The sequence below is a fragment of the Mauremys reevesii genome, linkage group 4, assembly GCF_016161935.1.
Source record: "Mauremys reevesii isolate NIE-2019 linkage group 4, ASM1616193v1, whole genome shotgun sequence".
Lineage (NCBI taxonomy): Eukaryota > Metazoa > Chordata > Testudines > Geoemydidae > Mauremys > Mauremys reevesii.
In genome coordinates, this window is record NC_052626.1 from 128,965,609 (window position 1) to 128,977,724 (window position 12,116).

The 12,116-nt window shown below is 44.7% G+C and overlaps 1 protein-coding gene across 5 annotated transcripts in view; it reads right to left on the reverse strand.

The window, feature by feature from the left end:
* Positions 1-12,116, reverse strand: part of LOC120404255 (metabotropic glutamate receptor 4-like) — a 129,478-nt gene that overhangs the window by 108,291 nt on the left and 9,071 nt on the right. Inside the window, exon 3 of one of the 5 annotated variants that reach the window (XR_005597888.1) lies at positions 7,838-8,818. The exons of the other annotated variants lie outside the window; for them this stretch is intronic. The gene's annotated coding sequence lies outside the window, so the exon portion shown is untranslated. Of the gene's footprint in view, positions 1-7,837; positions 8,819-12,116 lie in introns of those variants that run through there. 5 annotated transcript variants of the gene reach the window in all.

Sequence of the window (12,116 nt, forward strand, 5' to 3'; positions counted from 1 at the left end):
CAGAAGCTAGGTAGTTACGGTGCATTAAGTGTCACTCTTCAAGAGCTTCCCTTTTGATCCATCCTGTCATTTTATGTAATTCCCAAGAGAGTACCTCATGACAATCCCCTCTCACATACTCTGCTGTAAATACGCAGCACATCTGCTAAAGCCAGTGAAATTGTCCTGCTGTAAAATCAGTGTGAGTGAGAGCAGAATCAGGCCTGCTGAACCAAATTCTAAGCAGTTGCACCAGGGTAAATCCAGAGCAGCTTCATCAAAGTCAACGGCAGGCTTTTCTGAACGAAACCCACAAATACCACGTCTTCCATCGTGAATATTCAGGAATTATCCCTCAGGGGAACAAGTCTGTCTAATGGTTAGCGCAGTGAAAAATTAGTCCAGAGACCTGGGTTCTTTTCCTGGCTCTGTGGTTAAGGCAGTGGATCGGGAGTCAAGAAATTTGGCTTCAACCCCGCCGCACCCCCCTACACACACACACACAATTCTGAGTGACATTGGGCAAGTCACTGAGGGACAGATTCTGATGCCTTTATTCTAGTAGTAAGGGCACTGGGCTGGAACTCAGGACACTTGGGTTCTATTCCTGACTCAGCTACTGGATGGCCTTGGGCAAGTCACTCGACTGCCTGATGCCTCCGTTTCCCCTTCTATACAATGGGGATAATGATAGTGACCTCCTTTGTAAAGCACTTTGAGATCTACTGATGGAAAGTGCTAGATAAGAGCTAGGTGTGATTGTGGCTCTGCCGCTGGCCTGCTGGGTGACCTTGAGCAAGTCATTTCCCCCTCCCACCATTTTTCAGTCTTGTCTATGTAGACAGTAAGCTCTCCGGAGTAGGGACTGTCTCTCACTGTGTCTATGTACAGCACCTAGCGTAAAGTGGCCCTGAGCTCTGTTAGGGCCTGCCGGCCCTATTCGTAAAATGGGGATAACAATGCTTCATCAGCCTTGTCTATTTACACTGTAAGCTCTAGGGGGGCGGGACTATCTCTAACTATGTGTTTGTAAAGCTCCTAGCACAACTGGGCCCTGAGCTCTGTTAGGGCCTGCCAGTGTGACCAAAAATCCATAATAATGACCCCAGGCGTGTCCCTTCCCTTCCCTGTGCCTCAGTTTGCCCATCATCAAATGGAGAGATCATCAGTAATATTTACCTGCCTCACCAGAGGGCCGAGAGGCTGAATTAATGTTTGCACCTTGAGTTTGTCAGCTGAGCAGCTCTGGAGAAAAGCAAATTATTATTGTGTCAAGCTATAGCTTTCTGCTGCACCCATTAACGATCGTTGTGTGCCGTAAGCACAACAGTGTTGCCTTGCCCCTGATAACTGGCCGGCTGTGCCTTCACCCATCACGTCAGCACGCCGTGGAGGAGGCGTCTCGTCACAAGAGTTTTTTTCTCCCAGCTTGGACATTTAATTGTTCTAACCACTCGGACAAGCTTCCTCCGCATGGAACGTATAAGAGCCAATCGGGTCTCAGTGCTGGTGCAATAGGCAACAGCCAAACAGCGGCTGAGTTTTAGCATGGATGAGGAATTTAGTCTCTGAACTACAGCAGATCTTGCCTTAGAAGAGCAGTACAGTGCAAAGCTGATGTGGCACCTGGCCTTTTAAACTGCATTAGAATGAAAGACACATGTAATTAATTATTCTGAATAATCAAGTCCCCGGTGAGGGAAGAGGGACCTTTTGCTCGGCTTCCAGAGAAAGGATGGGCTTGTGGTTACGGCGTTGGACTTGTGCTCAAGAGAGATAGGTTTGAATCATGGCTCTGTCAGAGATTTCCTGCACAACCTCTGGCTCATCTGTCCTTGTTCTAGTACCAGAGATCGGGGCCCCATTGTGCTCAGCTCTATACGCACATATAATGAAAAGAGGAGCTCTGCGTCAAAGAGCTGGGTAGCCTCTCAATCTCTCTATATCCCAGTTGTACATTGAGGCTAACACCCCCTGCCACTGATTTCCTGGGTGACCGTGGGCAAGTCACTTAATTGTTCCATGCCTCAGTTTGCCCATCTGTTAAATAGAGATGCAAATCGTAGAAATGCGGGGCTGGCAGGGACCTCAAGAGGTCACCTAGTCCATCCCCTCCACACTAGGGCAGGATTAAGTATACTTACACCATCCTGGACAGGTGTTTGTTCTTAAAAACCTCCAATGACAGGAATTCCACAACTGCCCTAGGTAACTGGCTCCCATCCTTAACTGTCCTTGTTAGCAGTAACACTTCCCTACCACACAGAGGTGTTGTGAGCATACGATCATTAACGTTTCTGAGGTTCTCAGATAGTACAGGGATGGGGGGCCGCATAAGAACCTAGCTAGACAGACTCACCACAGGAAGCATAATCTCAATAAACGCTGCCTTCACTTGGATGCAAACAACAACAGACTCCCAGCACCCCGCTGCAATTGACAAGCAGGCTCACCATCAGAATAACCACCATCTTTACTGGGTGGGAGCTTGAGCTTTTCATTCTGCAAACCACTTCACAGGAGAAAAATGTTCTCATGGACCGTCACCAATCAACCACTGCTTGGTTCTCAAGACTACTCATTCTACGGAGCCCCACGAAGGGTTGGCCAGGTCACTGGTGAACCATTGGCTACTGCTTCAGAAGCACGGCCTTATAAAACCCATCTGCAAGGTTGGTTATGACAGTTATAGCCTGAACCGGCACATCTGGGAAGGGTTTTTTCTGAGCTACTGCAGACCCAGGGAGAACGACTATCAAAATCCAGAGCCAAAAAAATGTCACCAGTTTCACACAACTGAAAAACTAATAGATCAGCTCTTTGGAGTAAAGTATCAGAGGGTTAGATCTGTATCTGTAAAAATAGTCTAACAAAGATCTATAGACTACCTTTATAGCTAACAGAGCGTAGGTGTGAGTGAACTTCACTCTCACTTCACTGAAAGAAGTGGTATTCACCCACGAAAGCTCATGCTGCAGAACGTCTGTTAGTCTATAAGGTGCCACAGGATTCTTTGGAGTAAAGTACACAGGCTCTGAAAAGCACTTCCAAAGCAGTCAGAGAAACAGATCCAGATGCGTCACACCATCCATCCAGAGAGCCTGGATGGCTTGAGTGCCTTCCATTAATCCAGCTTTGAAAACACAAGACAACAACCAGCCTGGAATGAGTCTCAAACTCAAGAATCGGTATCTAGGACCAACATGTTTCTTCTTCAGGCCAACCGTCCCACCTCTCCATCTAAATCAGGGGTAGACAACCTACGGCACATGTGCCGAAGGCGGCATGCAAGCTTATTTTCAGTGGCATTCACACTGCCCGGGTCCAGGCCACCGGTCCGGGGAGCTCTGCATTTTAATTTAATTTTAAATGGAGCTTCTTAAACATTTTAAAAACCTTATTTACTTTACATACAATAGTTTAGTTATATATGATAGACTTAGAGAAATAGACCTTCTAAAAATGTTAAAATGGCATGCAAAACCTGAAATTAGACAGAACAAATTAAGTCTTGGCACACCACTTCAGACAGGTTGCCGACCCCTGATCTAAATCAATATGAGGTGTGGTCCTTCTTAGGCTTTTGAAAGCCTCAGCAATAATTGTAGTGGTTGAATAATTACGTTCATAGATTCATAGGGTGAAATCCTGGCCCCAGTGAACTCAACTAGAATTTTGCCATTGACATCAGTAGAGCCAGGACCTCCTCCATTGCAGGGAGGTAGTCATCTAGTCCGGACTCTTGTATAGCACAAGTGTTGAGATTTCTCCCAACAGAAAGAAATGTTCCTGGACATTTTGGAAAGAGCTTTGGCCTAAATGTTCCAAAAATGACCAGTGATTCTGGGTGCCTACCCTGAGATAGCAGATTTTCCAGTGGGGTTGGGCGCTCAGCACTTTCTGAAAATCAGGCCCTTTTCAAGGTCTCTCAAGTTGGGTCTCCAAAATCACTAGTCACTTCTGACAATTTAGGCCTTGCAAATTTTTTTCCCCAGGAGCCACAGCCAGGATGGGAGCTGATCTACTGAGAGGGTTCCGAATGGCAGTCTCACTTTTCAGTCCCCAAGAGCATCTCTATCTAGCGGCTAGACAATTGCAGGCTCTCTCAGACTATGGGGCCAGCCCCACTGGTGAAATCCAGACGGGGTCTGCATGGGACCTGAAACTCTCATCTTATTTTTTTGTTATTACTTACAGTCTTGTGCGTATTTTTGATTGGCACAGTCTCTGACCACGGCACGCGCACGTGCAGCACCAAGCACAGTGGGACCCGGACCTCACTCAGTACACATAATATTGCTACGACTAACTGGGTCTTTGTCCCAGCTCCGGCTGAAGGTTCTGACATACATCCAGCAGGGCTGCAGGCACTGCCCAGCTGCTGTACAGGGTTGCCCTGGCCACTCCCCACCACTGCAGCACTGAGGAGCAGGGAGCCTGTCTCGTCTCTGTTCTCAGTTCTCCCCCTGGGGGTGCCCAGACAGTGGGCAGCACCTGAGGCTGAAGAATGCCCCAGCAGCTGGTGTCTGCTTCTGGGCCCTGTCAGCAGGGGGCTGGGTAAGGAGAGTGGCTCAGGTGTCCAAGGGGCTCAGTGGAGGGGAGAGACAAAGTCTCCATGGAGGGTGAACAGAATCATGGCGATGGGCTCATTGGGGGCAAGAGGCTTAGAGGGGGTGCACAATGGGGGGGATGGTCTTGATGGGTGGCAAGAGGCTTATAGTGGGATGTACAATGGGGGAAAAGGGCTCATCATGGCAGAGGGTGGGATAGGTGGCTCCAGGGGGGTAATGGGAGGCAGGGATACAATAGGTAAATTTCACCAGAATCTCCCACACACACAATCTCCAAGTTTTCAGGCTCCCACTCCCCACAAACCAGCCCTCACCATCAGGCTGGCTCCCTCCTCCAGTTCCTACTCCCCCATACTCCCCAGGCTGCTCTAAGTTTCTATAGTTAAGTAAGACAGATCGCCGTAAGGCTTTTCTCACGCTATGTCTCGTAGCTGATCTATGTGAGTATGGTCTCCAGCATGAGCCAAGGTGGGGCCTGAACTCCTTTGCAATGATTAAAAGTAGGGGCCTGCCAGTAAAAAACAAGAGAAAAAGGAGGATGACGGGACTCTGAGTTAGAACTCCTGGGTTCTACCCCTGGGGGCTTGTCTCATCACCTCTGTGCGCCTCAGTTTGTCCATCTATAACATGGGAACATCATTGCTCACCTAATTCCAACCCAGAGGCGGCTGCGTTTTAATGATGGATGAATGATCCACTGTATATCTACACAGTATATCCACTGGAACATACATGGCTAATTCCCAGGGCTGTTTGGTTTCATTAGTGTTTGGAAACTCCTCCAATAAAAGGCACCAAAGCAGAACCAAGTGTTATTAACCTGGTTTATTGGCCTTGAGAATGAACCATCCACCGGATAACCAGTTCAGCCAGGAGCGCCCTGCCCAAATTGTTTCTGAAATGCTTGAGCACCTATTTCAATGGGCAGACGACAGTATTTTCACCCATGTGAACACATGAAGAAAGAGGATGGAGGCCGTGTTCCCAGAGGGTCTGGCTGAACAGAGAGTCAAAGCCTCCTACTGGAAATAGGTGTGGGCTGAGCACCAGATTGGGAGCCAGGAACTGTGATTCACACTCTGCTACTGATTTATTATGTCACTTCACCTGTGTGCCTCAGGTTATCCACCTGTAAAATGGGCATAATCAGATTCTATTTCACAATGCAGTTGTGGGGATTAACTATTGTCCCATAAGACTTTGAAGATGACAAACACTATACTTATGTTCATGTCCTGTATTATTACATCCTCACTCCAGTGTCAGTGCACAGGGCAGAAACCAGTCTCTTCCATCCCTCTCGATCACTAGCTGCTGCTTCTACCTGCTCTCTGTGCTGAGATCGACTGTTCTGCCCTTCCTGCTAAGGGTACTTCGGAAGGTTTCTCTTGGGCACCCTTGTTTCCTCACACCAGTTGGTTTCCACTTGACAGCTTCATGTGGGAGTTTGTGTGCTGGCCTCAGGAGTATATGTTCCAACTGTGTCCTTCTAATTGTGATGGAGATGAGCTGCCGGTTGGTGATTCCTCAGATCTCTTTGGTGGTGGCAAAGTATCTCCAGCCAATGCCCAGAATCTTTCACGGGCACTTATTTTCCACACACGTCTAACTTTCTATCTAACATTTTAATAGCTCTCCAGTGGTCACAGTCACGGGTTGGCACTGAAGTTACATCTACACCAAAAATTCTCCGTTTTATCTCTTGGTACTATAGATCTGTGGTTTCATGCATTGTAGAGTTTAGTGAATACTGGGGCTGTCTTTCCTAGCCTTGGCGTCACTTCTTTTTTGAGATCTCTGCTGGCTAGTATGGTGCTGCCCAGGTAAACGCTGTTCTACTTTATTGATGCTTTCGCCTTCTAATATGATGTTACGGCTTGATGTGTGAACTTCAAGGATGTGTGTTTTGGCTTAACTACATTTGAGCCCTGCGTGGCCTGCAGTTGTTGCCAAGTCATCTATGTAGCTTTTTGGGGGTGTAATATTAATAGCTATCAATCATAATGTATCAATAGCCCCTCAACAGTGCAAAATCCCCTATGCATCTTTGCAAATATCTGCCTTAATCACCAAGAAGGGGAGAGTGGAGCTGTAGTCTTCCAAGTGATGCTCAACAGGATTGCAACAATTCTGCCTCCCTAAATTCTCTCCGTCATCTGAACTGAATATGGTACATTCTTCATTTTTGTTTCGTGTTGCAAACCCAGAGCAGCTGCCACATTCCAACCCAGAGGCGGCTGCGTTTTAATGATGGATGAATGATCCACTGTATATCGACACAGTATATCCACTGGAATATACACAGCTAAGATTTTTAAAACCAACTTGTTTTTTAGAAACTGCAGAGCACCCGTCCCTCTGAAAACTAGGCTCCTTTAATGTCTCAGGCTGGGCACTCCAAATCACCAGTTAGTTTGGAAAATCTTTCATAAATGATAGCCAACTAGCTAACCTGGGTCTATAAATACACACACACAGATCCCCATTAGTACTATATAAAAATACAATATTACTAGTAATAAATGAACAATAGCTTTGTCAGTTGCAATGGAAGAGGAGCTGCTCCATAAAAGTTCAGGAATACTGGGAGTTGGCCAGGTTATTGGGAATTTTACTGTAGAAAGAAAAACGATTCAAGGGAAGCCACCTCCACTCCCAGTAAACACTTTGGTGTTAAGAGACAATACCCAAGATATTAGCTGTGAAGATTCTATCTCCTGCCTCTAGCCAAGTTGCAAAACTTGTTTTGCCGTGTGGAGCCAGGGGTGATAACCAGAAGATGGGACTATCGCTGGAGAAGAAAGAACACTCTTTTCCAGGACAGGCAGTTGTTGGGACGCTGTTCAGACTCACAGACACCTGGTGGGTGTCCGAAGAAGCTAGGCTTGCTTAGGTCAGCATCACAGGATGGCAGGGCTTTAAGTGAGATAGACGTGTGTGTAGATGGTGTGTTGTTTTAAAATCTTGTTTCTCTAAATGCTGCGCTCCTACTGTTGAAATTCAACAATACGTTGGTCACCACCGGTCACAGACTCCCGAAGGGAAGAACCACAGGTGCCAAACGCAGTTGGACCTGCTGGGTAAGCCCGGTCGATACACTGGGTGTTGTAGCCCAAGGCTCGGTCTACGAGTGGGAGAACTGTGATGTTCCACCCCAGGAGAGAGAATGGCACAAGGCCCGATACCCAAAGGTATGCACTCAGAGAGACCAGGAAGGGGACAGAAGGGCAGACAGCCCTGTCATCTTGACAGCAGCATACCCCACAAACCCTCCTATGTTGCATCTACCCAACAATTTTAGAGCTATCTCCCACTGTTGCACTAGTGTTGGTGCCATTCCACCAGCGGGATCTGCAGTGTGGGGTGCTAGTATGCACAGGGCTTAGTCATTTTTACCACCATGCCCTGCCTGCTCAGAGTAGATCTTCTAGACAATACAGTCATATAAAACTGCCAGCATTCGGTCTAACGCTTCCACTGGCATTAGAACCAGTTGAGTTACACTGTTAGTGCAGCGGTGAAAGACCTCCTTAAAACTGTCCATTTAAACAGGGCCCCTGAAGGGTCCTCTGCCTCCCAGGTCTAACTCTCACTTTCGCCTGTCTTGGAGCACCAGCCTTTTCCCCCTCTTCTGTTGGGGATAAATGGAATAGGAAAATGATCAGGATTGCTCTGTGTCTGTGCCCACATTCACTCATTAGCTACAGTGTTTGATACTAAAGCTGGATCAAAGTATGGAACACTCACATAAAATGCATCACCTCCAGTTTCCGTTCCATTATGTAAGGCTACATAACATTGCCAGCTTTAAAGAGCGACTCAAAACTTCACCTACTTTAATAAACCAACGGTGGGGTGGGGGGTGGAATCTGCTAGATTCTTAAAGCCAATTTCTGCTCATTCACACCCAAGTAGCTCCATCAGAATGACTCCAGACTGGCACCAGTTTATCCAAGAATAGAATTTCCCCTTGAACATTCTTTTTTTTTTTTTTAATCGCCAGTTTCAAAACATAGCTACTATTTTGTAGGACCCACTGAAAAACAAAATTCTGTGCTTCCCTGTTGGCTGTGCAGTAGAAATTCCTTTCCATACGCCCCTGAGCCAATCTCCAACTGCCTCTGTTCCGCATCTGTAAAATGAGGGTACTAATCCTTCCTTTGTCAGTCTTGCCTAAAGTCTGTAGAGCAGCGACCGTCTTCTCCCATGGCAGCAGACAGTGCTCAGCACAATGGGGCCCTGATCTCTGCCTCTGGGGCCTCTGGATGCTGCAATACAAATAATTAATAAATCATACTCTCTGACAAAAACTCCTCCCACAGTCATGGTGAATGATGAGGCACATGAACCAGAGTGCTTTGGCATGATGAGTCACAGTGTCATCTGAAGCTATTTATGAAAGAATCCCCTTACAATTTCACCTCTGCTACATAGTCAGGGACACAATCAGGTTAAAAATATTGCCTAACAAACAGTTCCTTACCTGCATTAGTAGGAGTGCCTAGAAATTATTAAAACAAAGGAAGTTTTTTTTAAAAATACCTTTAATAATGTATGCTGCTCAGTTACTTTCTGCCTTTCACTCAGCTGGGACTATGGAAAAGTGGGTCACTTTTAGCTTTGTTTCTAGGCAGCTTCACTTTCTGGTTTTGCAATAGCCCAGGGCTGCAATTTAAGGACTGGAAACTCTTGAGGTAAATGTTTTAAATCCATATTTGTAAATGTTGCTTTATAGAGCCAGGTTCTCCAAAGAGCTCATTTTTGTTATAATCAGGTTTGTAAGCTCTTCTATTTTTCCTTATAAGTCTTACACCTACAGCCTATCAATGCAGTGTCTTTTTGGTTTTAGCTCAGGAAAGAGGAAAACCAGATGGCAAAAATAATAGTGAAAAATATATTTTGGGCTATACAATGCTTTGGCTTTTAAGCTTTGGTTCTAGCAGGGAGTTCTGCTTAAAACCAGACAGCAAGATATGGCTTTTTTATTTTCAATCTTCCATATGGATGTTGTCAATATAGAGAATTTTTTAACATTGTGATAAGTAGTTGACATTGTCACGTATAATGTACAGGTCTCTTAACGAGCACCCTATGAATTCCTCCATGATCCTGTATTTTCCACAGGACCTCACTATAATTAAAAACATATATAGAAAAACACTTCATGATGCATTACAGAGCAGTCTCCATTTGATGAATTCATTGAGGGACTATAGAGGTGAGTAAAAAATCATCTCACACACACCCCATAATCACATTCCTGGATCTAAAAAGAGTGCCTGAAAGGACACATTTAAAAAAAAAAAATCTCCAGTCAGAATGGCAGCATTTTAAACTCACTTTGCACAGGTGTAAATGATAACACAAATTGCAAAGCAACAGAGAATCAGAGCTGGTACTTCTATTGTGATTTTATTATTTACTGTTGCATAGCACCAGGTGTATTTTTTTAAGTTCCTTACCTGTGTTACTAAAGCTTTATATTATTAAAAAGTAGATTTAAAACAAAAAGCACATCAGAGTGGGCTTGCTTCTCGTCTCATCTGCATTGGTGTAAATTGAGATAAACCCCATTATATGCGCTTGATTCTTCTCTCAAATCAGTGTAAATCAGGAGTAACCCCACTGAACTCAGTGGAGTTACCTAGTGTAAAACTGGTCTGAGAGGAGAAACACCCCAATATTTACTTTTTTCCATTTGTTTAATTTTTTTCCCTGCATTTTTCTAAACATTAAAAATAGACTAATCAGTTTCCCTTTCATTTTTAGTCTGTTTCACTTTCCAGCAGCCAGGAACAATATTGTGTGTTTAAATTAGGAACATACAGGGGAATTTGCAAGGGATTTTTTAAATCAAAACAGAAAAGCCAGGATATGCTTGTTTTCATTACATATATGTATTTGTTTCTTAAGGTCATGAAAAATATCCTATTCAGAAGATAAGAGCAACTTACAATTTGGCATAACATGTTAATTTTGTATTGGGGAAAAAAAAGCTTTTATTAAAAACATACTACTCAAATTAAAAAATGTCAGACGTCCGTGCCTAAAGTTAGGCGCCTAAATCTACATTCAGGGCTGTAAGGGTGACGAACTGAGAAACGAGGTTACTGACGTCCACTATGACTTGTGATTGGAATTTTCAAAGAAATCAGAGAGTTAAGCACCCAACTCCCATTTAATTGCAATGGGAGCTCAGTACCTAACTCCTTTAGGTTTTAAAAAAAAAACCTGCTCTGTGTTCCTAAAGGGTTTATGTGCTTTTGAAAAGTACTACCACTAGTAGTAGTTGTATTGCATTAGTTCCTAGGAGCCCTAGTCAGGGACCAGGACTCCACTATGCTAGGCGCTGGCCAAAAATCCTATCCCTCCTATAAGAGTGGCCTGATTTCCAGAGATACTGAGAATCTCAGCTCCCATCCAGATCCATAGCCCCAATCCTGCACTGAATTCTGCATAGGTGTATGTAGCCACACTGAGCTCATTGCAGGCTCAGACCTGGTGAGAGCTGCAGCTACTCAGCACGTCTGAAAATCCAGCTACTTCGATTTAGGTTCCTAAATCTTTATTTAGGAACTTAACCGTAGGCATGCAGATTTTAAAACTTTGGCTCTCAGAAATAGCTCAGCTGTTTCAAAATAACAGGACAACGAAATAACTTAAACTAACTGCAGAGTTTGAAACACAAAGACGGAGTAAGAGCCTGGATGGGAAAATGACCCTCAGAAAAAGAGAAACCGATTCAATTCATTTTCATTATCCAAGCTGGGAGAAATGCAAAACAAACAGACCATAAAGAGGGACAAGTGAATCGGATTGTAAAAATTCTTTCACTTTTAATAGACTGATGCTATAATAACCTAGGTAAAGAAATGGGTGTTGTTTACAACAATGGTTCTGGAAAAAAAAGTGGGGGGCTGGTGGTCGGGGCTGGTCATATGGTGCTGGCTTTTCATTATTTCCAGCCATTAAATCACATTAAAATAAGCTAAAAATACATTAAATACACTCTTACTGTACCATAAAAGCAATTGCCATAGCTACTATAAGCATGTCATGAAGTGGCGAACATGGGTCAGAGGTGGGCCTGAACAATCACAAATAGAAGGGAAGATGGCCACAAGACCATCTATTGATATGCAGTCCATACTGTGAACGAGTTCCCTACATTACAGTATATTGCCCTGATTTTTCGTTCATGTACACTGGTGCAAATCAGGAGTAACTGCAGTAAGGGATCCCTAGCAGGTCAAAGTTGACTGTATCCCTTTCATAATTATTTATTTCTATTACAGCAGAGCCTAGGAACACCAATCAAGGATCAGTCCCAACTGTGCTGCACAAGCAGGTAACAAAACCAGGTCCTGCCCCAGCTCACGATCAAAGTGATTTTGTATATTTGAAAAAAAACAGGAAATGTGTTTTTAAAACTGAGGGCTCAAAGCTACCTGCGAGCATCTCTCTAAAAAATAATAAACAGCACCAGGGTCTCAAAACGACAAGGTTCCCACGCTACCTTTCCCCCCAGCAGGATGCCCAACTACACAGGAATTGTTTTTCCTTTAA